Source organism: Suncus etruscus, chromosome 1 (genome assembly GCF_024139225.1).
Source record: "Suncus etruscus isolate mSunEtr1 chromosome 1, mSunEtr1.pri.cur, whole genome shotgun sequence".
Taxonomy (NCBI): domain Eukaryota; kingdom Metazoa; phylum Chordata; class Mammalia; order Eulipotyphla; family Soricidae; genus Suncus; species Suncus etruscus.
Genome location: NC_064848.1, coordinates 130861763 through 130867762, shown reverse-complemented (window position 1 = coordinate 130867762; position 6000 = coordinate 130861763). Strand labels below are relative to the sequence as shown.

Below are 6000 nucleotides of genomic sequence, written 5' to 3'. Positions count from 1 at the left end.
GCCCTGACGCTTTTGCCTTCCCCTGTCTCCTCCTGTCCCCTACTATGGACTGTAGTGATGACAAACCTGGTCAATAACTGTGAGAACGTGATGGACCCGGTGAAGGACGCAGGTCAGAGATCTAAAAGGCAGAAAGATTTTTTCGGGGCGGGGCAGGGGCAGGGCATGACCTAGCACCTGGGAGTGCTGCTGATTGGCCGAGAAGAAGGTTGTGCCCTCAGGGCTGCCGCTGATTGGCCGCGCTAGAAAGAGGCGTGGTTTCTGGGCAAGTTGAACGACCCCCTTCCCCCAAGCCAATTTCAGCTTTGCTGGGACCGGGACCTCGTTGGCTTCGTGGGGGACCCGTGGGAACACCAGTGCGGCGGCGGCGGCGGCGGCGGAGGTGAGGCCTGGGGGTTGGAATTTGGGGTAGGACTGGACAGATGGACACTGAGCTCCGTCCGCCAAAGAATCTGGAACTCGAGGAACTCGAGCTATCCGGGAGATGCTTGGCCTTCTTCGGGAGCAGCCGGAGACCCCCCGGGATGGATTGAATTCGAGTCCGGGGCTTGTTCCCGCTGGGAAAGTGGGAGGCGAGCTTGGGAGTGCGCGGCTTCTCCCCGTTACCCAGGGAGCAAGGGAGAGCAGTTGGCCCAGACTCAGCATTTCTGAATAGAAAAGGGGGAGAAGGCATGGTAATTGGGATTTTTTTCTTTTCTCGGTTTTTTTTTTTTTCTTCTTCTTCTTCTTCTTGTTGATTTGTTTGGGAGAGGAGGGGAGTGAAAGTTCTGGGGGGTAAAACTTTGATCTGGAAGCTGCAGAACGAACGCCCAGATCTTGGAATGGTGTTTTGCAGACTGTGTGTGTGTGTGTGTGTGTGTGTGTGTGTGTGTGTGTGTGTGTGTGTGTGTGTATGTGTGTGCTTGGAACTCGTGGCTGATGGAGATTAGGCGGGAGTTTTCGGGGTGGGGGTGGGGTCCTTCTTTCTGCCAGTAGTTTTTTTTTTTTTTTTTGGTCTTCCAACGTGGCTCTCCTTAAATCATTTCAGCTCTGTACTCTGTCGCCCCAAATCTAGATTCTTAATTCATTTCTCACCCTGCTCTTCTTGGCCTGACTTTTCCCTCCGAGAACTAGCACCTGGGGCTCTGGGGGAGAAGGGAAGGTTGGGGAAGGTGGGGGCGTCCAGGCTGGAGGGAGTGGGGGTGGGAGTAGCCCAAGGGCACTTAGCTGACCCTGCCTGGCCACAGCTCAGGTCTTGACAATTCCTGAAAATAGAATTTTTTTAAGAGGTTGATTTTAGGAGAGTAGAAGTGAGGTGAAAGCAAGAGCCAGAGAACCCCAGAGAAAGTACTATGCAGTAATCTGGACAAAATTAAAGCTTTAAATTTTAAAAAGTTTTAAAGCTTTTAAAATTGACACCAAGGGTCGCCTGTATCTCTGGGTGGAGAAAGTGTTATTATAGCCCTCGACTCAGGACTAAGGGATCATTTGGCATCAGACAGTTGGCACTGCGTACTTGTTATAAAAAAATCATCCATGCCACTATGTGCAGACTGGTGTCTGATAAATTTTATCTCCTGTACTCACATCTCCCACTCATTAAGTTGAGCAGTGTTATTGAACCTTCTGGCAATTGCATCTTGGAGCCATTCTGCAAAGCAAGTTACAATTGAAAAAAAAAAATTAGACCATGTAGGGCTCAGGGGTCATCTGTGGCTCATCTGGCAGGAATTACTCCTTGGGCAATAACACAGGTTGCCAGTAATTGAACCCATGTCAGCTGAGTGCAACGCAAAGACCCTATCCACTATACTCCAGTCTCTACAACAAAGGTTTAAGTCAACTTTCTGGAGTGACTTTTCCACTTTCTAGCAAATTGTGGTTGGTTTCAATCTCACTTGTAATTGATAACAGCAATTCAAAAAAAATTCTAGCATAGTTTGCATCAGGAATTTGGAAATGATCATTGTATGAGTAATGCTGACCGAACAAAAATGTTTCTATTTGTCCAAATTTTCTTTTGTTAAATTTCTCATAGAATTAGTATTATAAAATCTGACATGTGCCATTGGCAAAGGTACAAAAATTCTTTAGAATTCATAGATTCATGGGAACAATGTATATTTGGAATGAAAATAGCAATTATCATCTAATTCACTGAATCTAAGATGCCATCAATTGTAAGACATTTGGATTTCCTAGTTACTAGTGTGTGGAAAAAGTCTTAAATTTGAAGTAGCAGTAAAATACTAAGTTATCTATCCTCAGTCTTCATGTCTAAAAGGTGACCTTGAAGTGGATCCTTATTTTCTTCAAAAAACATAAATGGGGGCTTGCATCAGGTCATGAACATAGAACATTGTAAAAGTTCTGTCATTGTACAAATGTGCAAAAATAGAGTATTGTCTTCTGTTAGTGGTATAACTAAGCTCACCTTGGAGGAATAGGCTTGAAGCCCCCCTCTTTTCTCTCTCTTTTTCTCTCTTAAGATTTTGGGCAACGCTTGGACAGTGCTTAGTGCTTTTTCCTTCCTTGATGCTTAGGAATCACTCTTGGCTCAAAGGAGCAAAAGGATCAGACGTCATCCTCATGGCATGCCAAGCATGCACTACTAGTTCTTACCTTCTCTCTGCCCAGAGGCTTTTTCTGTCTTTAATTTTATGAAATGCTTATGGCTGGCAAAGGAGTGCTTAATGTCTTACACATCTTAGCTGAGATAAGTTTGACCGCAGTCCAGAGAGGCTGATGACTCATTTGGCATTTCTGATAAGGCACTACTGACTGGTTAAAGATGGACCTTTTTGATGAGGCACTGATTGGTCAAGTAAAACATAAAAATCACTTATTAATCAGAAAAGGAAGAGCTCTGATTGGCTGCTGTGGAGGGTAATCAGTTTTTTTTTTTTTCCTTTGAGGTATTCTTTTTTTAGTTGTAAGGGTTGAATTGCCAGGAAGAAAGCACAGGTAATTTAAAGTGAATGCCCTGTCTTTTGCCACAGTTTTTTAGTTCCTTGTTCAATGTACTTTAATGAAATCAGAATGCATATTTGAGTTCTACAATTCTATTGCTTTTCTAATCTAGTGGCCAATCATCCCTACCTTTCACAGCGCACCAGAACATTCAAGATTGAAAGGCACTTCATTAGATATTCCAATTAGGCTAAGAAAACTGAGGGTAGAGAAGAGACCCTATAACAACTACCATGTCACAGCTCTTGGATCTTAAATTGTCCAACCATGTTATGTTGTTTATCAACACTCTTTGGTCTCTCAGGTATTGGTGAAACTAGAAATTTTGGTGGATTATTGTGAGCAGAGATGCGAAAAGGAGAATAACATTCTGCTCTGTGTGCCTAGCTCTTTATAAAATCAATTGAAATTTGCCTATTCATTAATTCTTTCTCTGTGAAAGAATTTGAGATCTCATATTTCACTAGAGATTCCTTTATGCACCAGTAACTGACACATTGATGAATAGAACACAATCTATTCCCTGAAAGAACTTACATTATATAACAGAGAAAAACAAATAAACATAGGAAGTCTGGGATTGTATTTTAATACTGAACTTTATATTTCTTAGTGAAGACAGATTTGTGGACCAGTGGCCAATAGGGGGCTGAGTAGATGACTCAGTGAGAAAACAGCTGCTTCACACATGTGAGACCCTGGGTTTAAACCCTAGCACTGGAAAAATAAAACACGTTGAAACTGGATTATAAATTGTAAACTTCTGTCTTTGATAATTTTGAAATGATAGACTTGAGAACATATGAATGTTTTATAATATGGTACATTTGTTTAAAATTTGTAGCTGCTTCATAAGGAGTTTAATGTGGAACCAATAAAAGAATGTTCCCATGCAACAAGAATTATGGTCTACATGTTGTACCCAATCTTATTCCTAACTAAGCTTGAGGTGGAGAGGTATTTGAATTATTTCTAGGCTATTGTCATCATGTGTTCCAAAAATCTGGAACAATTTTAGATTTTTCCAAAATTATTACTGTCTGGATTCTAAATATGTTACATGTACCTAGATTCATAGCCAGAGCTATTTATTATTATTACAAAGTCAGCATTTTAGGGGAATTCATAATTTAAAAAATGATCACTTGTGATGTTTTGAATAAATTAGAATAAATTGGAATTGGGTATTATTAATCATTCACATTCCTCATCCATTATGTGATTTTATCCTATGCAAGGCTACTCTATCCTGAATTCACAATATGTAGTCAAATGTCTACCTAATTATTATAAAAATAGTTTATCAGTAAATTGACAAGAAGAAATCTCCTTATGAGCTTTGTTTTAATTTGAGTTACTTATTGTGTTCTAGTAGAATTTTAACTTTTATTATTTATTTATTTTGATATTTGAGTCATACCTGGCAGTGCTTCAGAGCTACTCTTGGTCATGTACTGGTGACTACCTTAGACTCTGCTGGGTAGAGGGGAGCTACTTTGATAGGGGATTCTTCTTAGAAGTATGCTGGGAGCCATGTGATTCCATGCTAGGAATTTATCTGAAATTAGCAGTTTACCAGGCAAGTGCCTTAACACCTGTTATATATTTCTGGTGCTCTAGTAGCATTTTACAAAATCTTAAATATAAGAACAAAAAGCATATATCTATGGCAACTAGAGATAGGAGTTTGGGCTTTAATTACTTTGTTAATTATTTAATTATTTATTTATTTATTTATTTATTTTTGTTTTTGGGTTACACCCGGCAGCGCTCAGGGATTACTCCTGGCTCTATGCTCAGAAATCGCTCCTGGCAGGCTCGGGGGACCATATGGGATGCCGGGATTCGAACCACTGTCCTTCTGCATGAAAGGCAAATGCCTTACCTCCATGCTATCTCTCCGGACCCTATTAATAAATGTTTAATCCTTATTTTTTAATAGAAGCAAGGGAAATTAGGAACAACCATTTTTACTCTTTTAATGCATCTAAGTGCTTTCATTTAGTTACCTCTGTTCTAGTTTATATAGGTGGTTTATAAGTTTTAATGCAATTAGTTTGATGCTGTGAAAAGTTTATAGAGGATATAAAAAAAAGTTTTGGTAATTGGTGGAATAATAAAACGGTCATGTTGATTGCATATCTATTCTTCTGCCTACCTTTGTATTCAGGAAAATCCACACAAATCAAATGAATTGTGATTTTTTTTGTTTTTGTTTATGGGCCACACCTGGTGATGCTCAGGAGTCTGGCTATGCACTCAGAAATCGCTCCTGGCTTGGGGGACCATATGGGACAATGGGGATCTAGGTCCATCCTGAATCAGCCGGGTGAAAGGTAAATGCCCTACCACTGTGCTATCTCTCTGGCCCTCATGAATTGTGATTTTTAAGGGAATGCCATACATGGGGATAGTCAGGACTTACTCTTGACTCTGTGTTTGGGGTATCTACTGACTGCTGATGGTGATTGGGAGTGGGTGGCATATAAAGTGCCAGATATAGAACCTGGGTTTGGCCACAAGCAAGTCAACTACCTTAATCCTTGTAATATCTCTCAGGTACATTGTTTTATGGTGTAAGTATTCACTGGGTCACACCTGGCAGCTCTCAGGAATTACTCCAGACTCTACGCTCAGAAATTGCCCCTGGCAGGCACGGGGACCATATGGGATGCCTGGATTCCAACCACCGTCCTTCTGCATGCAAGGCAAACGCCTTACTGCTGTGCTATCTCTCTGGCCCCTTTAAAGTATATTTACCTCAAATATATTCCTTTCCAAATATTCCAAACCAAATATTTTTAGTTCCTTCATAAGACTTATGGCGACAATATACTAAACAACCATGGTTTGTGTCATAATTAGTGAAGGAAAATTTAGTATATGCAATGTCTGCCAAGTAAGGTGTACTTTTCTCTTTTTATGCTTGCCTGTCAGTCTCCCTTGACCTCTCCATTGTATTTTTGGTTTTTGTCCAGGATAGAAACTGGGTCCTTTGTATGCCAATCATGCAGTCAGCCCTTGAACTATTTCTTTAACCCTTAGCTATAT

General features: G+C 40.6%; 1 protein-coding gene across 1 annotated transcript in view; it reads left to right on the top strand.

The window, feature by feature from the left end:
- Positions 1-360: 360 nt before the first annotated feature.
- The window catches only part of AASS (aminoadipate-semialdehyde synthase), a 73640-nt gene continuing 68000 nt past the window's right edge, over positions 361-6000 (top strand). The window contains exon 1 of the mRNA XM_049771090.1: positions 361-382. The gene's annotated coding sequence lies outside the window, so the exon portion shown is untranslated. The remainder of the gene's footprint in view (positions 383-6000) is intronic.